This window comes from Talpa occidentalis, unplaced genomic scaffold (assembly GCF_014898055.3).
Source record: "Talpa occidentalis isolate TD23 unplaced genomic scaffold, MPIMG_talOcc4v2.1 talOcc4.4, whole genome shotgun sequence".
Taxonomy (NCBI): Eukaryota; Metazoa; Chordata; class Mammalia; order Eulipotyphla; family Talpidae; genus Talpa; species Talpa occidentalis.
In genome coordinates this window covers 6385447-6406526 of record NW_023604295.1, presented here as the reverse complement: position 1 = coordinate 6406526, position 21080 = coordinate 6385447, and the positions used below count along the sequence as shown (strand labels likewise).

At 51.6% G+C, this 21080-nt stretch overlaps 1 protein-coding gene across 3 annotated transcripts in view; it reads left to right on the top strand.

Moving 5' to 3' along the window:
* The window catches only part of KCNE2 (potassium voltage-gated channel subfamily E regulatory subunit 2), a 131204-nt gene that overhangs the window by 108442 nt on the left and 1682 nt on the right, over positions 1 to 21080 (top strand). The window contains exon 2 of one of the 3 annotated variants that reach the window (XR_008553753.1): positions 11098 to 11833. The exons of the other annotated variants lie outside the window; for them this stretch is intronic. The gene's annotated coding sequence lies outside the window, so the exon portion shown is untranslated. Of the gene's footprint in view, positions 1 to 11097; positions 11834 to 21080 lie in introns of those variants that run through there. 3 annotated transcript variants of the gene reach the window in all.

The following is a 21080-nucleotide window of genomic DNA, read 5'->3' as shown; positions in this document are numbered from 1 at the left end:
ATACTGGGTTCAGTCCCTTCACTCTGGGGTCTAAGACACAGCACAGTGACAGACCCACCCACCCGCTCCCCACCCCAGGGCCAGGCCAGGGCCAGTGGAGACTGTTCCAAACCCAACATCATTCCACAGCACATAGTTGAGGTGGGGCATGTGGAATGGGGCTGAGGTTACTTGAATTCTTTTCGAGGCTGACATCTCTGCAACCCTAGGCACAAAACCCCTCTCTCTGCATTCAATTTGTAGCAAAGCAAACAATTTGTAGCAAGTAAACAGGGAGCCCTTTGTGCCCTTATTCTGTGGGCTGAGCTTCAAAAAGACCTTTTGTTCTAAAGGATATTTAAAAATTCTTCATTAACTATAAGAAGTTATTTTTGAAAACCCCTTCCCAGACACCAAATACCATGTATATGTAAAACAACACCCAAAACTCACAAAACTTATGAATAACAGGGAATGGCCATTGGTGGCCTGTCTGGTCAGGTGAGGTTTATGGGATGGACGTTGGGGCATTGCCTTGCACGACTCCAGGGGGCATCCTCTCTCTTGGGGAAGCTGAGTCATTCGCTAATTGCAATGTTGGGGGTACCCCTGCAGAGCCGTAAAACCGAGGTACACCTGGGTCAGGCACCAAGAAAGAGGTGCTGTGAGCAGGGCTGAGGAGTCGGGGATGCTGCTGGCCCTGACAGAGGGCCGGGGGGCCTGGCAGCGCCCTGTGCCGTCCCAGCCAGCAGGCGCTGTGGCCGGGAGCAGAGTCAGCCGCCCCTTCGGAGATCTTTTTGGCCAAATGTTGATTTCATTGGAGGGGCTGAGAGGGCCCGGTGGAGGCTGCTCTTGAGACTTTTACCTGGAAGTCTCTCCGTAAGGGCAGCTCCCTCCCAGCGCGGGGAAGACCTGCTCTCCTGATCTCTGGCGAAGGCAGAGCTTACATCTGCATACCCTGAGCTCCTGGCTTTCCCAATGACCTCCCCCCTGGTGGGCCTCCGCCCTCCCTCCCCCGCACCCTGCAGCCTCTGTCTCCAACTGAGACCCTGTCTGAAGCCACAGGGCCGGTTCCTGCGTCTCTCCCCTGTCTGTAAGGGTCCACGTGTTGTTAAACTCAGGACATCCTTTCCCCCTAACAATGTTCGTGCTAAATTTCTTTTTGGCTTTTCTCTCTTCTGGGCCTCTCGATGCGTGTGTATTTGCCAGCCTAGGAGATGAGCAGGACAGGATGATTTTCCCTTGTGCCCGGACACTATCAAACCATGGATGTGACCCCCAAATGCTCCGGCAGTGCCTTAAGAGTGATAGCTCCCGCCCTGTCACCCCCCCCCCCCCCCCCCCCCCCGCCCACCGGCCCTCAAGGTCGGCCTTCCAGGAGACCGGCTTGCTGTTCCTCAGAGGCGGAGCAACAGCCGGTGAGCAGGGAGAACCCCCCCCCCCCACCGCATTGCCATGAGCAGTTCTCACTACTTCTCGGGGGCTTAGCGAAGCCCCTTGCCTCCCTGCCATGGGCTCGCCAGGAGAGGAGGGTAGAGTTGCCCGGCTGGTCCTTCCTGATGGAAGGGGGCCTGCAGGAAGTGAGGGGCTGTGCTGGGGGGCGTCCTTGTGGCTCTTGTCCCCTCGCTCTTGTCTGAGTCCTCAGTTTCCACAGTGAGGGCTGGGCCTGCATCTGGTGCCCCTTCTGCACACTCGTGCTGGACTGTGACCTGGAGCAGGGAGCCGTAGCAGGTCCTTTCCTCTGAGCAGACTTTGGTAGGGACCAGGGGAGACCCTAAGCTGCCCTCGGAGGTGGTGGCGGAGGAGAGGAGGGTGGTATGGACCAGCAGGAAGGTGGGTTAAAGCCAGGGGATGCAGGGAAGAGCCACGACATTTGCATGGACACAATATTGCCTCCATCTGGCCTGGCTCAGCTGATCTGAACGATTTTGACATTCTCCAGAAGACTTCGGATGCTGACCAAAGACTTCTCCAGATGCTCAGAAGTTGTACTTCCAAACCTAATTCTTGGCTCTTCGAAAACCACAAGTAATTGATGACCCCCCCTGCCTGTTCCACATGCTACCCCTGCCAGCTCCTGGACAGATAGATTTTCCTGTTTGTAGACTCATTCACTCTGGTCCTCACAGGAATCTCAGGTTGGGCCAGTGCAGAGGCGGCGTGTGTGCCACCAGCGGGGCCACCCGGTCCTGATCAGCGCCTGGGAGAGGCCAGCGTCCGCTTTGCCATGAGTGGGCCCTTCACGAGGGCTTGGGAGCGCTCAGCCGCCTTTTGTTCTTTGCAAGGAAGTCTTGAGGACGCGCTTCTGGCTCAACATTTTCCACATGACTGATGGCATTCGAAGCTTTGTAATCCCAGAAAGCAAATTTGGGGGTTGGCTTTGTTTCTCATTGGTTCAGGTGGAATAATGAGGCACTTTCTGCCAGGAATGTCAGTGTGTGGTTGGCAAGTTGGCATTTTTCTATAAGGAGGAGGCAGGGGAGCCGGTGGGTAAGGATCAGGATCCTTGGTGCCAACAGTCGAAAGGTCGCTTCAGTGCATCTCACTCTTAGCAAGCGAGACGGGGTGCATGGGCCGGCCAACAGAGAGAGTTCTCCCGGGGCCGGAGAGGCATCGCATGTTCTCCTAAGGCCACATGAGGGCCTGGGGCTGGGGTGCGGTGGGCTGCACTGGGATTCATCTTTCATTTCTGCAGCTGTGAGGACAGCTTGGCCTCTGCCAAAGCCTTTGTCCCATTTTTCATTTGCTTCATCGGGATATTTCCGGAACCAAATATATTCAAGTCGTCCTCAGCCTCGGGAGGTAATTGAATATCCAAATGTTGGTTCTTCCATTGTCTGATGACCAGAACCAGCTGAAACACCCAATTTTGCAAAACATTGCGCTCCAGTCCCTAATTATCTCCTCCAATTCTGATGTCTTCACATCTTCTTCTTATTGAGGTGTTGGAGGCCCACATAGATTCTGGGAATTTTTATGATAAATTACATTCTTGTTGCATTAGAGTTATTTGGTGAAATCACTTCCTCTCTGGGCACTTTGTTCTACTGTACTTTGACATGGATTCCAAAGTTTGCATCTTACAGAAGCCTGGCTATTGTTGTAATCATTATTTTGAAATAGACACTTTGCTGAGTTCTTGGATCTAAGCCTGGAGATAAACATGGGTGCTCAGGGGCCTTGAAATCCACGTTCACAGCTTGCTGGTCCTTGCAGGCCTGGCGAGCAGAGCCAGACTAAACAGAGAGCTGGCACTTTCTCCCTGGGCCAGCACTTTGGATGTTTTGTCAACTGGGCAGGAGTGCAAATCCTTGAAGAAATCCATTCTGCATGGAAAGCCTTCTTCTTTATGGCCTTTGGCTTGGGCCTTGGCCAGTGCTGGCAGCCCGGCCTTGAGCTGCCCTGGGGTGCCTTGATATTTCGTCATTTGAGCCTCTGGGGTCTTTGCTCTGTCCTGGCTATGTATCTCAGGGAGCAGCAGGAAGGGGGGACCCCTAGTCTTCTTTCTTACTTTCTGGGATTGAAAGGAGTCATTGGGGTTAAGAATCCCAAGTTGACCGGTCTCTGTCCAGATAGATAGAGGGGGAGTTGGAGGGGTGGGCTCTGGCATGGCAAGGAGAGGTGAGCAGCGTGTGTCTATAACCCTGCGCTATAGGTGTATCCGGTGTTGCTCAGAACCAACGAGTACCTGGGAAATTCTACACTTCTCCCCAGCCAGATACCTCCAGACACGCAAATGCATTAGCTCTGCAGCCACATATGGTGGCTGGAAATCATTTAATATGGCAGCATCCCAGTCAGAAGTATCACTCACAAGGCTCAGAGCCGCCCCCTGGCAGATCCTGGCCCTGCAGGCCTGTTTCCTGGGTGGCGGACCCTAACATCCATTCCACCTGTAGGGGTCACTGCTTTGTTCTTCCCTGCTGCTGCTCCTGCTGGCTTCTCTTAAAATGTTCTATGCCTCCTCCCCCCTACCCCTTACCAGAAAGACACCAGAGAAGAGAGGGGAAACCTTTCTGTTCAAGGATTTCCCTTTTTGAGTTCTCTCTTTGGTTCTTAACCTCAAGCGAGTCCCCTGTCCCATGGGTGACATGCCGCAATGTGGCCTGCCCCCAGCATCCATTTCCGTCATCTTTGGGAAGCAAGCCCAAGAGGCGAGCTGGCATTCAAGTACAGTACATGCTCCTGGGGCTGAAGGAGTCCCCGTACACACTGAGACTGTGACAGTGTAGGGGGCAGGTGTGTGGAGGGTGGTGCAAGGAGAGAGAAAGGCAGCAGGGATGGCTGGGGGGAGACCAAGTCACCCTTCTTTTCTCAGAAGAACCTCAGCTGGACCACAGCAAATGACCTCCTGGGGTTGTCATGGAAACTGGGCCTTGTGAGGGGTAGTGGAGGATTGTGTAGGATCTTTTAGTCCTCACCAGTTCCCCTGAGAATCAGCAAAGAGCCAAGGCTCAGAGGCCATGGAGCTCATCCCTGACTTAGGCCCTTGGAGGGTAGGAGCCAGGAAACTCATTCATTTTTGCATTTCAATGTCAAGCACAGCTCCAGGCCAAGGAGACTTGGTGGCCTGGAGGAGCCGGTGCTGGCCAGGGTCAGGTGTGAGAGGCTAAGCCTAGAGAGCGACAGTCAGGCCTCAGGCCAGGGTTAGGAGTGTCTTTAGGCTCAGGGCCCGGAGGGTTCATAGACAAATGAGAATCAGGAGAAGTCAGTGATGCATTTTCTCTGTCCATTTTAAAGCAATGAGTATTCATTTTGCTAACAAAACAATGAAAACATGTGGCAAGAAGACATTAGTCCTTTCTTCATTGCTCTTCGTTCTCTCTCATCTTGATACACAACTTTGTTTATTTTTAGAATTCAAGATTCCACCAAGTTTTATCTAAGTGTGTGACTTAAAAAAAATAATCCTGTCTGCAACGTGGGTCTTCCAGTCTACAGCCTTAAATCTGTGTCAGGTCACGGAAATTTTCTGCTGTTATTTGTTTAAATTTTTCTTCTTTTCCATCTGTTCCTCCCTCCCTCCTCTCTCTATTTCCTTCTGGAACTTCTATGATTTGAATGTCATATGTGTCCTGTTTTGTCCTCCAACTCTCTTACTGTTCCTTTGGGCTTTCATATCATGAGCTGTTTGGTTTTTTTTTTTTTAAGATTTATTTATTTATGCATACAAGAACTAGGGTACAGGCCAGAGGTGTGGGGTTGGGGGACAAGAGGACTCACCAGAGACAGAGTGGGGAACAGAACAGGCGGATTGACTGAAATACACTGCTGAGGGGACCAGTGGGGAGACAGGAAAGGTCTGCTGTACCATGTGGGTAGCTCCCTGGCTGGCCAGGGATCGAACTCAAGCTACAGAGGCTGCGGATACTGTGGATAGCTTCACAGGTTGTGTTGTAACCCCTTGCGCCACCAGGGAGGCCCTCATGAGCTTTTTTTTTTCACTCAATCTTCTAGATCTCACCGCTTAGCCATGACTGTCCTCTTCAGTTTATTTCCCAACTTTAAAAAAAATAAAAGCTGGTTTTCTTTTAGTTCTAAGAAGTCTTTTCTCAGGCTCTTGGTGTGTGTGCTTGAGGATTCCCAGTCTTGACTGTTCATGTCTCTCTCCTTAATACTGCTCCACTGGAGACCACTAAGCTGCAGGCTTGGTCTTCCTTCCCCTCATTGCAGAGACCCTGAAATGCTCCTGACTTTGTAGTGGGCTGGCCGGCAGTTTAGGATGAGAACATGTATCAAGAAGTGGCTAAGCCAGCAGGCCAGGGCTTGCTCAGCACTTCCTATTCTGAGGCTCCTTCAATAAGCCAACTGGTTGACCGCTTCTCTGCCATCTTAGCCAGGCATCCCCTCCTGAAACTCCTGGGGTCCAAGTCTAGATCTTAAAGAAGGATGAGTATTATGAGCATAGGTGGGAGAATTAACTTCAAAAAGGAGGAGAATATAACTTCTTCTGCACCTGCAGAAATGGCAGGGTTGGGTTATAGATACTCTGTATATCTGTCAGTTTGTGGGAGCTCATGGTCAGTGGGGGAGTTCATGGTCAGTGGGGGAGCTCGTGGTCAGTGGGGGGAGCTCATGGTGAGTGTTTCAGATGGGATTGGGAGGCCAGTGAAAGGTTTCCTCCAATTCAGAAATAGCACTGAGCTGTTGGCCTTCACCCTCCCCACTCATCGCTCGCAGTTAGCTCAGGCAATGGGAGCCCTGAGCACCTCCTGTCTGTCCAGCGCTGTGTTGGGAGCTGCGAGGAGCACAGAGGAACCCAGAAGCAGCACCCTCCTCTGAAATGCTCCCCCGTCCTTCAAGGGTGATCTAGTTGCCACTTCCTGAATTCTCCCTCCTCTGAGCCACCAGGATGCAGTTGCTTCACCTGCTTCCTCTTTGGGGCTCTGGGAGGAGGCTGCAGCTGTGTGTTTTTTGGGGGGCAGCTCATCCGTGTAAATGCCCAGAGGCAGAGTGGCTCAGTGGGAAGACCCCAAGGCTTTGGCTTTTCCTTGTCCTTGGTTTATCTGTGGTGAAGGGGAGTCTCTGGGGGAGGACAGGATCTCCGTGGGAAACCCCATGGGAAAGATAGAGCCAGACCTCCAAGGGGAGGCTGAATTGCTGGGAGCAGACAGCCCAGATGGTGCCAGAGGAGAAGACTGACCACTGGCTACAGCCTTTGGCCACTGTTTCCAGCAGAAAAGGGACGCAGCCCAGGAATTCTGGAGGAGGTGGAAGTCACCCCGCCAAGGACACTGAGAACTCCTCGCTGCCCTGAGGTTACAAAACCACCACCCCCCCACATTCTCAAAGGCCATGACCACCTTGGCGCCAAGGAAGAGACATCTCAGAGACTTAGGATTTGCGTTGGTTTTTCTTAGAAAGACTAAGTATAGTGGGAGCGCTGCTTAAATTTTAGGATCTAAGTTGTAGACAGATTAGAGTAGAACTTAATATTTTCCTTATTAATGACAGGAAAGACCCAGAAAGAAGCAAATCAGTTTTAGACAAAGTAAAAGAACTAGTTTTATCCCCAGCACATCTAGATTTCATAGCGAGTTTGAATTTGTCACCTTCATACACACACACACACTTTCTATCTTTCTATTCTTATTCTCATCCCATCGGTTAGTAAGTGGCCTAAAATTCTGGAGAAAAACAACATAAAGGCAGACAATGCAATTAAAGAATAAAGGAGTGACATAGACATTTCTCCAAAGACCACACACAACCACCAAGCAGGGCAACAGATGCCCAAGTCATCAGCCATCAGGGACACGCAGACCCAAACCCCATGAATACCAGTTCACCCCACTAGGGTGGTCAGAACATTCTAAAAGAGAAGAATACAAGTGTTAGTGAAAAGGTAGAAAATCAGAATCTTCACACCTTGCTGACAGGAACATAAAATGGTGGTGACCTGTGAGGACCAATTTGGTGGTTCCTGAAAAGATAAGCAGGGCATTATCAGGTGACTGAATTCAAGCCCAGGTCTCTAGGAAGGGCCAGTGCAGGAATGTTCTGGTGAGATTGTAACTGTAGCCTATTCTGAGAAAACAGAAGTTACAAATACATTTTAGCTCTCAGGCCAACTCCTACTCCCTTGGAATGGTTGTTAAGGAGTCGGAGTCTGCATCTGAGACTCAGTGAAAAAGATCAGCGATCAGCCCTGTTGATTAGTGATGTCTGCACGGAGCAAGCAGCAGCAGCAAGGGACTGACTGCCGAGCTACGAGCAGGACTGTGAAATGGTGAGTCACGTGGATTTCTGTAAAGGGTTTCAAGGATATTCATGGCCTGGAAAAGTATTTGGAGGTGATGGTCACTCCTGTCCACCCTGGGATGGGTGGTGGTGAGGAAGCTCCCCAGAAAGACTCCTTTCTTCTCCATCATCCTTTGGTCCTGACAACGGCAGCAGGTCGAGGCAATTTCCTGCTCTTTCCCCACGGAACCAGGCCTGTGTCTCCATGCTGGGCTGGAGCGCTTGTTTGCCCAGGGCAGCTGCAGCAACACAGCTTGTTTTTGTCATGGAAAGCTGAGCTTTCTCAGAGCCCAAGCTAAATACTGGCTGCAGGGGTAACATCCAGTCTTTTTTTGTTTTATTTTTTTCATAAGCCCCTGGTGAATTGACCCAGAAGCCAGCAGCCCACCTGCCAATTATTACAGTTAATTCTGTGCAGCCTTGACTCAGGAACCAAGACAGAAAGTTCTGTTTGCTGCTGGGGCACCGGGCAGGCGGGCAGGATGGTGAATGCCCCTATGTGTGCTGCGGAGCCATCTGCGGCCACCGCGCCCTCCCTTGCCCCGTGAGTCTGGCATCTCAGTGGGACTTGAGCAGGGCCTCCTTCTGCTTGGGTCTGAGTCTGAGATCACAGAGGCTGACAGTCAAGAGCTTCTCTTCCCTTTGCTATGTGCCCCAGCCACCCTCCCCCCACCGCTCCCCACTTAGGTGGAGCGCCCTCATGTTCATTTTTCCCAGAGAAAAAGAGAAAACGACACTCAGCTTAAAATTGGGGGTGGCTGGGTGGGTGTTTTTTGTTGCCTTGTAAGATCCTGTGATGTGGGCAGACATAAGGCCCCCTTGTTCCCCCAGGAAGCACCGTTGTCCAGGCCACAGTCGGCTCCAGTTGACCTGGCCTCAAGGTGACTCGGGGTCCAGTGGCCCACAGTCCTCTCCTGAGTCCTCTGAGGCCTCCTTGGGGTGATTTCCAAGTCTGTTCATTTGTGCATGTGCACCTGGTGGGAAAGCAGACTGGAAGCAATCGTTATGAGAATGATGGGGCCCCGGTGGTGAGTGCCAGGAAGGCTGTGAGGAGCCAGCCTTCTCCCCAGCAGGGCCGTGAGCACACGGATGTGCTAGAGCAGCACCCGGGGCATGGCACAGGCATGGGAGAAGGGAGCTTGACCTAGACTGAGGTGGGAAACGCCAGGGCAGGCAGCCAGGCCAGGGCACTGAGCCTCCTGGGCAAGTAGGTGGGGACCTGCTGGTGGGGGATGGGGGGAGGCAGAGTGTGGAACTGGGCAGTGGGACAGCAGCTTTTAGGAGAGGAAAAGCAGGTGCAAAGCCCCCGGGCACATGGCTCCTTCCCAGAGCGGAAGAGCCTGAGGGGGCTGACGAAGGTGAGAAGAGCTGCAGGAGCACCAGGTGCTTGTGCCCAGCCCACTGAGGTGCAGGATGGGGAGCCTCCTTCAGGATATGGGAGCCCTAGGGTCATTTGCAGCAAGTGGGCTCCTCTTGTCGGGTGAGCCCTGCATGCCTCTCCCAGAGTCACAGAGCATTACCAAGGTTACCAAAGTGACTGTCCCTGTGAAACGGGACGCCAGGCCCAGGGAGCAAAGGATGATGAGACTCCTCCTCGCCTCCAAGGAGCTCCCTCTGGAAGGGAGTTTCCGGGGGGGGGGGGCGGGGGGGGCCTGGAGGAGGGACTAACTCCAGGACCTCCAGGTGGGGCAGGGCTGCAATGTGGAGTGAGTCTCATGGAGGAAGCTCATTCCAGTCTCAGGCTGGAGGCAAAGGGCACCTTGAGGTCACGAACTGGCTTTGGAGAGAGCTGGGTTTTACTGGGCTGCACATCTCCTGATGCCGGAGCATTTGAGTCTTCTCATTGACCCGGGGCTGGTGGCTGATTGGAGCAGGTGTTGGAGCAGATCTTCCCCTGGTGGGGTAGGAGAAAGAGGAGCTGAGAAAGGGGCTGGCTGATCCCCCTGATTCAGACCCCCACCCCGTCCTCTGTGACCGAGGGCCAGCAGGTGTCCAGGGTGTGTCTCTGCTCCCCTGTCATCTCAGAGATGTCTACTCCAAGAGACTCTGGACCAGACGATGAATCTAAAACCTTCCTACCTGACTAGCCTCTTGGGCGTCCTGTGGCCTGCCCTGTCCTCCAGCCTCAGCAGCAGCAAATGTCTCCCCACGGTGACCCCACACCCAGAACCACCTTAATCACACGGTATAAGCATCTATTTCAGTTACATAAACAGCGTTGTCTACATTTGGATTCTGGGACCGGCTGCAGGAATTTGTAAACAGCCTGGTGTACGTGTTTCACAGAAAGTTGCCAGGACGTGTTCCTTCTCCCTGCCTGGGGTCCAGTTTTCCCTTTTATAGAGAGTCTGGCTGGGAGCGAGACAGAACTTATTTGGGAATAGAGGCCAGTCTCTCAGGCAAATTCCACTCCCCCACTCCAGCAACTACCAGCTCCTCTTGTTAAATTTGGAGGTCTGGTGTAGAATTCAGACTTCTCCCGACTTCTGAGTGCCTCCTAGATGCTGGTCTCTCATAAATAGAAGTAATAGAACCTTGCAGAAAATACATTCAAGGCTTTATTCCCAAAAGGGTAGCAAGGAATTTTGCAGCTTGAAGCTGGTTCTCAAGTTCGTTGGATGCTGAGTCCCCATCAGGGCGACATCATCATGTCCTCTTGTTACCCACTCCCGAGATCTTTCTTTAGTGTCATACAGGAGCTGGTGAGACTCCAGGCTGACACCACCCTTGGGATTGCAGAGGAGTGGGAGCCTTGGAGGAGATGCGTATTCCACCCCCTGCAATGGCCATTCAGGAAGCATCAGTTCGGATTTGGGATGAGATGCTGTGTTTGGAGCCAGGGGTCTTACCTTGTAACACAAATGGATGGTGTCAAGCACCTGCAGCGAGTGGTGGGACTGTTAACAGCCACTAAGGTGGATTTGGGAGGGCAGAGGGAGCGTATTTTACCACTGACTAGTGTCTGAATGAATGGATGACACCTGTATGATTGAAAATGAAGCCTGTTGGGCCTCCCCAGTGGCGCAGCAGTTGAGCGCTGGGTTGCGAAGCTGCCCGCAGCCTCTGCGGCGCCGGTTTGATCCCCAGCTGCTCTCCGGCCACCGGAGGAGGGTCCTGCATGGCACGCAGACCTCTCCTGCCGCCCGCTGCTCCCCTCAGCAGTGTACTTCGGTCCTTCTGCCTGCTCTGCTCCCCGCTCTGGCTCTGGTGAATTCTCTCACCCTCCCGCGCTTCTGACCGTACCCAGTGCTTGTATAAACAAACAAACAAACAAATAAATAAATGAATAAATAAATAAATATTTAAAAAGAAAATGAAGCCTGTTGCTATAGGATTGAAATTGAATCTTAACTTTCAATTCTGTGCTGCTTTGCCTAGGACTAAGAGGATCCTCAGGATGATGTAGGACAGGAAAGAACTCCCAGGAAAACGAACACAAGTTTGTGACCCTCCTTGAAACTTCAAAGAAAAGGGAAATAAGAGGAAATGTTCCCCTACAGGAACTAGCAGGTGAGGAGGACGAGAGGAAGCTGGGACGTCAGGTGCATGCAAAGCAACTGTCTTTCTCCTTCTCTGTTGTGTTAAGGGAGAACAAACAACCCACGCAGAAAGAAACAGAAATTTAGCAGGTTGTGAGCAAGTGCCATTGGCAGGCGAAACACGAAGGCTTCAGTTCTTGAAATATTCTCCAATAAGCCCTCTTGTAAGTAAAGCTACAAGGATCTTAACTTCACCATCACAGAACTGGGAAGAGGACCGTAGCTTTTAATGCCTCGAAATGCCATAAAGGCCTGGAACAACATCTGTTTTTTTCAGGAGCATCCATCTATGGAAAAGTAGGAATTAGAACCAGCACGGCAAAGCCATGGTCATTTACCAGACAAGCTTCCATAGGCATCTCGAAAGGCTTCTTTACTTTCTGTTTTAAAGTGTAACCCTCTTAGAAAGACATGTGGATATTGATTTTTAGTTATGTGACTTTTAAGAAATCAAGGATATCTCGATTATTTTAATAAAGAGCTTACTGTGCCAGAAATGCTATTATTGAAGTCGCACCTATAGGAAAAATCCTCCCAGGTGATGAAAAAGCTCAGCTTTGGTGCCACCTGGTGTCAGCGACCAAAATTTTAGGTGTAAAACAAGCAGAGAGGGGCACTGTACAACTGGACAAGCTCAGAAAACACCAAAGGGCCACTCTGGCACACCCCCCCAAAAAAATATTTTATGTATTTTATGCTGTGAGTAGTTGTGCAAGGAATGAATTAGACTCAGTTCTTCTGCTCTGAAACTTTTGAGTCTGAGATTATGACTTTGTGTAACCACTTTTTCTCATCTGTCAGTGAAGCTATAGGGATCTCCCAGGTTGGCTTAAAGACCAGCAGCAGGGCAGGAAAAGTGCCTAGCATGTTGCTGGGCACATAGTAGGTGCTCAATAAATGGGAGTAGCTGTGCTAATGGCAATGGCTGCTGACATCATTGACGGGCAGGAGGAAGGAGAAACCTAGGGGCGTCGGTTACGGGCTGTAGCTTGAGAGTGTGTTGAACTTGGTGCCGATGTCTTCCTGAGACAAGATCGTGCAGGTGGCACTAAGAGCCGTGAGCAATCTGAAGGCGCAGCTGGAATCTAGCTTCTTCAGTGGAGCAAAGCGCAGGGTACTACTTCCTGGACAAGTCTTTTCCCAGAGGCTTGAACGAGGCTCTTAAGCCCCATCCAGCCTTCGTCAAATGTCCAGGGATGTCGGAGAGAGGAGCAAGCTCTGCCCGAGGCCGGAAAACAAGGCCCGTAGCCATGATAACAGAATTTAAAGAATCAGATGGAGGAGGACCCGGGAAGGCTCCTCCTCAGCATCCTGCATGCTTCCTGTGCGGACTCAGTGGGCCGACTGGAGCATCTCTAAGGCCCCACATGGCTCTAAGGTTCTAGAGGTGCCCAACTCCTAAGTGGGGGCAAAACACAAAGTCTGGCTGGTGAGGATCCAGAGTAACCGGAATTTTCACTCACTGCTGCTGGGAATGTAACTCTGGAAAGGAATTCTCAGTTTCTGATCAAACTACCACACACTTGGCATGTGACCCAGCAATTGCAAGCGCCAGTGTCTGTCACGAGGCTTGCAAGCTGTTCACACCTAGACCTGTATGTGAGCTTTCGCGGCGACTCTATCTGCAAGAGCAAGGACAGGAAACAACTCAAGCGCTTCAACGGAAGGACGGTGGAACATCCCGCCGAAGGAACATTACTCGCCACCGAGGCCTCTGCTCGGGGGACAGCCTGGAGGGATCCGTGGCATGATGCTGAGAGGGAGACAGCCCTCTCCAGAGGTTGTATAAGACACCCTCAAAATGACAGGTTTATGGAGGGGGTGCATAGGGATAGGGAGTGGAAGAGAGGAGAGCAAGTGTGGAAGGGATGCGCGTGTGCAAGTGTGGTGCTGGGGCGGCAGTGCACCTTGATTGTGTGGTGCCTCCACAAATATGCACACGATGAAACAGCATCTCCCAGAGAAAGCAGAGCAGGTAACGGTGGTGAAACAGACAAGGGCCTGTTTAGTTAACAGCGTGGTACCAACGCCATTTCCGGCTCTGAGATTTTGCTACCCTTATGCAAGACGTCATCACTGCAGAAGACGGGTGAAGGGTACATGGGACTCAAGGTTTTTGCAATTGCTCTGAGTCCGCAATAATTTCAGAAGAGAGAAATGTATAGGATGGTTGTAGCCATTTGTTCTCCAAAGTAAAGGAATAAGCCCAGAGCCTTCTAGGGACTGTTGGCAGCTAGAGCCGGCAGTGGGGGGCGCTCCACATCCCCCAGGCTGTGAAGGCCTGGCTGGGGTTCGGGGCGCAGGCAGATCTGAACACCCCTTGGTCCATGGACTTGGGGCCCAGCACACACGACAGCGCTGTGAGGACACCGTGTGGTCACTTTGCACACTGCGGCCTCTAGACTCCACTCCTCTGAGCCCAGCCCAAGGGGACACACTTACTCTAAACACCCGCCTAATCCGGTAGAAAGAACACAAGCTGGAAAACGGTCATTAGCAATTCCCCAGAGGTGGACAGCCGCTTCCACTGGGCTAGGCCTTTTTTTTTTTTTTTTTGATACTCAGGAAAGCTGCGCGATCTCCATGAGATCACAGATCTGAATCAAATGTTCTTGCTTTGCATCGTGTGGTATTGGGTAAGGCCATTAATCATGAGCCCTACACTGCAGCATTGCTGACTTTTGACACACTGTTGTGCAGAAGATTCTAGAGCTGATTCATTTTGCTTGACTGAAACTTTCTCACCATTGACTGAGTTCCACCCCCTCCACACCGGCCCCTGCAGTCAAGTTCTTTGCGTCTAGGAATCTGACTACTCTACAATCTCGTGCATGCGGAAGCAGGTAGTGTTTGTCGTTCTGTGGCTGCCTTATTTCACCTTGCACAAGTCCTGAAGGTTCTCTGTGTTGCCACGTGTGGCACTTTCCTTCTTTTTAAAGGTCAATGGCGGCCCCTGGCGGGTCCTGTCTCCACCACGGCTTCACGCGCTCATCCGCGGTCACGCGCTCATCCGCGGTGGACACGTAGGTTGTTCCCAGATCTTGGCTGTTGTGGGTGAGGCTGCAGTGAACCTGGAACTGCTACCGTATCTCTGAGCTCCCCATTTCAATTCTTTCAGGCAAATACCCACCACTGGAATTCCTGGGTCATAGGACAGTTCGAGTTTTAATGTTTTTTAGGACTCTCCGTACCATTTTCCGTAGCAACTGCACCATTTTGCATCCCCCCACCCAAGTGTACAAGAGCTCCACTTTCTCCACACCTCCCCAGGCTTGTGTCTTTGGATTTTTCATCATCGCCATCCTGACAAGTGTGAGCTAAACCAAATTCTCGAAGCTATCCCATGTCGGAACTCAGGAGCAGCCTGGACGGAGTTCTCCAAGACAAGGCAAGGAGCCATGGTTTCCTTCTAAATTTTCATGGAGATGGAATTCTGAAGATACCTTTAGGGAACAGGTGCTTGGGTTTGGGGGGTGTCCCTCCCTATGGAGGCCAAACCTGAGTGCGTCAGGAGGGAGGGGGGGAGACTGGGAGTCCACCGTGATGGGGTGGAGGATGTGGGGGTGTGAATATTCCTGGGGGTCCCTCCGGGAATTTCCTTTCCTGACATTTTCCCATCCTAGGCTTCTGCCTTTGAGTTGAAACAGGACGTCGCTAAGTCTGCTGCTTGGAGTCTGCTGCTTGCTGGAGCGGAAAGTTCCTGCGTGTGCTGCTGGCCCATAATGGTAGCTACGGCAACCTTGACCCTTTCCCAAACAATACAGTCCACGAGAGATGAAATGACAAGCTTCCTCATGCAAACTGCATAGAACCTTACCACTCCTACAATTCGGAGCTCAGTTTTGGGAGCTATCACATTGAGCCTGCCGGTGCGACAAATAAATCTCTCCTCCATCTCTCTGAGTGCCCCCTGATTTCTCTGGGAAACTGCTCTAACAGAATCAGACACAGAAGTTCCAGAGAAAATCCACACAACAATCAGATGACTTGGGGGTGAAGGGAGGTGGTGTCAAGAATACATGTAGAGAGAGTTTTGCTGGTGCATTAACCGGAACTTGGCTTCTAGGCAGAGACCAAAACTCTTGACAACACTGGAAAGCAGACAAGCTTGCCCATGAGAAGCCCCCCTCCACCATCCCCTGTCTGTGCTGAGCTGTTCCTCTCTGCAAGGGTCCACGGGCCTCCCAAGGGCTCCTGGGAGAAAGCAAGCCCCATCCAGCTTTAACACCGCCCCCCCACGTCTGTGTCCTTGTATATTTTCACTCTCTTTTTCTTTGAAAAGTGTCTTTGAAACAGCCTCCGTGTATTGAGAAGGTTCCATTCACTCTAGAGCAAAGCACTGAAGACCCGGGGGTGGTATCTGACCCTCGGGGCCTCCTTGTGGCCTTCCTGTCCCAATAGCAGATAGGCTGTGGGGCCAGGAGCCGAGTGTCCATGGGCTCAGGGTCTTTCAGGAGTTGAGTGATGTCAAAGAAAAATAGAACACAGTGAAGCTAAGAGGTTCTCCATCTTGGTTGCAAATTAAGCCTGTTGCTTCTGTTGCCCAGAGACTTTCCAAGCAACATCTTGTTACTAGGAAAGACACTTAGAGCTGTTTGATTAGAGGTCAGAACTTCATTCTGGGCCAAACTAATCAAAAGCAACATGTGCAGAGAGCCCCTTGGGTGACCTAATATCATCTTAGGTCCATTAACATCATTTATATAATAAAATCCTTGCCTGATTTTGACAGGAGGGGGGGGCATTGACCACTGAAACTGTGACCCACACAGAGGAATAATCGAGCCAGGAGGCTACACTGCACTTCACAACCAAGATTCCAGACATTCCACCTGCCCCCACCTTGTCCAAACATCCGTGATACTAGAAAAATCCAAACACCCCAGCTCCTTCTAGGAAGAGGAGATGGTGCTTTAAGAGCGATTTCACTCTGCTTGCTCCGTTTGAGGCAGCCTAGGTAAAAGAAATTGTAAGACCCTATCCTCTCCCCACCCTCCCCATCTAGTAGGCTCAGTTCTGCAGTCAGATTTCTAGGGTTCCTTTTGGTTTAATTTCATTTGTTCCTATCTTTTGTTTCTTCATATTCTACACATGAGTGACACCGCTGATATTCCTTTCTCCTTCTGATTCATTTCATTTAGCGTAATCCCCTCCAGTTCTATCCATGTTGTCGCAAGTGACATCTACTCAAGGACTGCAAAAGCACTCATTTAAGGGATATCTGCACTTCTGTGTTCACTACAGCACTATTCACAATGGCCAAGTGATGGAAACAATCTTAGTGATGAGCAGACAAAGGAGATTCCATCACGAGTGCACGATGGAATACTACGCAGCTGTAATAAATGATGAACTCGGGCCTCTGCCCTTCTAAATGGGGGAGGGGAGACCCTGATGCTTCATTAGTTGACAAGTTGTATTTCAAGGTGCAGGTCAGAAGAGTGTTCACTGTCCTTAAGATGACCTCTCATTTCTAGAACCAAGAAATAACCATGGAAGACAGAACTAAGATGCCCATCTCGTGGCTAAATGGACAACATTCAGAAGCAAGAGGTGCTTTGTTTTGTTACAATTCTGGAGCCAAGTTCGTGTATTACCATGATTTAGCAGAGAGCAACTAGGCTCTATGAGCTTGACTTTATAATGATTTTCTTTGTTCCTCAAATCCATAAATATTGCCCAAAGCCTCATCATAGGGGAGACTGAGTTGAGCCTCGCCTTGTCTCCTGCCAGGTGACCTTACGTTAAAGTGATCCTTTTCTCAAAAACAGGTGCCATGGTCATTGACTGTGTCATCGGGTAGCCAGCCCACGTTCAGAAACAAGGAGACAAGTTCAAGGGTCTGCCTGTGCTGAAAAGCAAAGAAGTAGGCTTAGGGCAACAAGGACAAATATGAAAAAAAGGCATGATGCCGAGAACGGCTGTGTGGATGGCTCAGGGGGTTGGTTGTAACTTACCTGAAACTGGTCACGATGCAGATTCATACAAAAGCACAGGTTCAGTTTTCAGACAGGTTGGAATGGGCTGCTATGTCCATCCAGGTTCAATGTCATCCAGGGGACGAATTCACACACCTGCTCGAGACCAGGAGTGTCCACCAAAGAGAGACATTCTGATGAATTGAACATGGAAGGTGGGAGGGGGAAAAAGGAGTCAAAGCTCATACTTGAGTTTTGGGCTTAAGAAACTGTGAAAATTGTGGGGCCACTTTACTGTGATGGAGAATAGGGGAGGGGCAGAGATTTAAGGGAGATTTGAGGGCTCCCCTTGGAACCTTGAAGTTGAGACGTCCTTTTAGATACTCAAGCGGAAATGCCAAGTCAGCATTTGGACATTTGGGTCTAAAGTTTAGAGGAGAGGATTGGGCTGGAGTACGAATTTACAAAACACCTACAGAAATACAGGTTTCTAGGGACAGTTTACATCAAGTTGCATGGACCCATTTTAAATGTCCAGGTCAATGAGCCTTGCGATGTGTGTCCCCAAACAACCACCACCAAATCAAAATACAGAACAAGTTCCCTCTCGACCCTTTGGCTTCAGTTTTCCCCTCACCTGGCCCTAGGAGATAGCCACTCTCCTCCCGAACACTTTATATTACTTTGCCCTCCCTGGAATTTCTAGAAATGGAGTCATACAGTACAACTTCTTTGGGGTTGGACTCCTTTGCTCAGATAATGTTTCTGAAATTCATCTACATTGTTGCTCCTTTTGATTGCTGAGTAATATTCCATGGTCTTGATAAACCTCAGTTTGTTTCCTTGTTTTGTCAGCCTCCAAAGCCAAGCTCTTCAGCCTCTATGACATAGCCTCTAATGACCAAAATGTAGACTTGCACGCTAGTTTGATTCTCCATGCCTTTGCACTAGAGGATTCCAGGGAGAGAAGTTCAACAGCTGGCGCTGCTTTAACTGCTTTAGGGATGAGCTGGGCCTGTGCTCCCTGCTTCCACCAGCAAGTGGTGCTGTCACTTCAGCAGAATTTCCCAGGGAGGCATGCGAATGTCCCACTCCCGCCTTCTCTGTCAGCCCAAACCAGCCCTCTTTTAGGCTGCCCTGTTCTGCTCAATGAAGGCAACCTGCTAGGACCAACAGTGTCGTGAGAGTCTGGTGAGGAGTTGTGGAGATCCTTGTATTTCTTCAGGCCACAGCTACAATGTGAACTACTGTCACTTGCTGGTCATTGAGGACCCTGGTCACTTCCTCGGCCCACCTGTGTCCTTCAGAGCGTATTGCTCAGAGCACATTTAGTGAGAAGACTGTCTTACCCTCAGCCCACGGCTCAGCTGCAGTGCTGTAGAGTCTCGTCCAGCGTAGGCCCTTCCAGGAATTTGGCGTGGGGGTGTAATCTCCTCAGCTCCTGAATCTGCCTCTGCGCCATCTGACCTGTTGGCCTCTCCATGCGGGGTTCCTTGGTTGTAAAGTCCACGGCCCATCTACGTGGGCTGTGGCGGTGATTACGTGAGGCTGATCCAATGGAGAGTCTGAGAACCTGGCTCATGACCCTTGGCAAGGGGCAGCTTGAACTGTTACGGGGCGAAGCCTGCTCTGCCCAGCTCCAGGGCCTCCACCATGAGAGAAAAAAATCTTTTGGTGAGTCGTTTGCCTTACTCTTCCCTCCCCGCCTTTCCTAGTGCGCCTCTGCTGGGGCCAGCGTCTGTGTTGCAGGACTTCATGTGGTTATAGAATCATTTGGGAATTGTCCCAGGCAGGGGAACTTCAATAAAATGAGGCGAGTGAGCAGCTGGTCAGAACTGGGATGCCGGCCTGGCATCATGCTGGTCTTGTCTCAAGGCCGCCCCGAGATCACGTGTGCGTCCCCTGTCCCTGGACGTGCCCTCCACGCGGCTTCCACGGGAGCTGGGCCGCACACCCAGGCTGTCCTGCCTGGGGCCGGCGCCTCCGGCCTGCAGTGGACGTGTGCCCTCTGCCCAATGCTGGGCACAAGCGGGCACACCCAGCAGGCACAGATCCCTTCCCGACCGCCACTCAGAATTTAACTTTCCACCTGAGATTAGATTAAACATTTGGGCCCATAAAAGCCCAGGATCGCAGCCTGTGGTTAGCCAGGGCGTGGCCGGCCAGACGCGAGGGTTGAAGGGCTCACGCTCCCGAACCAGCAGGAGGCTCAGGGCAGCCTGGCTTTGCAGGAGTCCCGCACTGCTCACGAGCTCCCGGGTGAGTTTCCACTGCGGCCTTCATTCCTTGAGGAATTAAGTAACAAAGCTCTCAGCAGGCCTTTTCCAGAAAATTGTGGAGGGAATGATTTTCCTACTATGAGACTGAGTCCTTCCTCCCTGTCTCTCCCCCACCCGCTGCCCCTCCCTTCCTCTCTCATCTCCTCCGCCTGCCCCCGTCCCGCCTCCTCCTTGTTCCTTACTCATTTCTTCAGGAATTGCCTTTGAAAAAAATTCTCAAAGTTTTCTACATGAGCGTTTCATGGTAAATGTAGACAATCATATCTTTTCTGAATTTTGATATAAAAATGAGGCTTTGTGGCCTTTTGTAGGCCAGGGTGATGCTAACGACCCATCATCTTTCAAGAAAAGAGAACTTTGGACCTGGGGATCCAGGGCCCACATGCCTTTGTCATGAATTACACACATTTGTGACAGGCACAGCTGGGGTACAGGGAGCGGTTGTGTCCTGAAGAAGGGGCACAACTAACTGATGTCCATGAGCTCAAACCACGGTCTCGGTCTCACTTCTTTTCCCAGTTGAGCCGACCAGCCACAGCCGTGTAAACGTTGGTGTATGTGGCCTCTGCTGGGACAGAGTGGGTGCTGGGTGCTCGCCTGAAGAGATGTGGGTCTGCTTCCAGACTGTGACCTTGGGCAGGTGATTTAAGCTCTTGTGACCTTGGACAGGTGACTTGAGCTCTGCGGGCTATTGTCACTCCACCTGCCGCCTGCGCAGCCAGCCCAGATAACCCCTCTCTGCCTGTCCTGTCCTTTGAGCAAGAACCATTTACTGAAAGTGCCTGGAAATATGGAGCCACCACCTAGCTCAGGTTAAATCGTATGCGATGGCCAGCCGTTGAGCGTCGTGGACCTACGTAGCCCTCGTTCCTATGGTCCAACGGCACAGAAATAGCCGTTGCCTTCAGATGACTAAAGTGAACCCCACCGGCGGGCTTCTGTGTAGAGGGGGCCAGGCGTGTGCCAGACACGCACAGTACCGACCGGGTAAGCAGCTGTGCTGGGTCGGAGACCGAGATCTACTATGTCTTAGCCTCATGCCCATCCTTGAAATTGTTTCCAGACACCACGATTTGGCTTTTCCTGGGGCTGGAGTGGACAGCTGGCTGCTCAGTCAGGTCTCAGCAGCAGTGTTCAAGAAGCAGATCCTCTTGGACTTGGCTCTCCCAGCCTGGGTCAGCACCGTGGTGCTAAAACCCCGCAGGTCCTTTCACTCTGGCTATATCGCCTGGAACGGTACCCCGATCCGCGCGGCCGCGGCCTCTGCCTGTCAGGGGATGAAGCCCGGCAGCAGCAGCCCTACCAGGCAGGGATGACCCACCACCCGAGCAAGGCCAGCGCTCAGTGGAACTCAGCTGCGCCCCTCATGGCAGACGCCCCGATTCCAAATGGGGCTGCTCAAACTGATACTCCCATCACTAAGCAGAAGTCACTAGAATAATTCCTATGTCAGCAGCCCCTCGGAGAGCACACGATCGGGTCTGATTCTCCCCAGAAGGGGCCCGCTCTGGACCCCTCTCGGTTTCCTCCTATGTCCCGGCTCCATGGCCTCCCCCAGACCAGGCCCCGGGACTCCCCGCTGCGCCCACCAGCCTTTTAGTTTGTAAACTTAGCTCGTCTGGTTC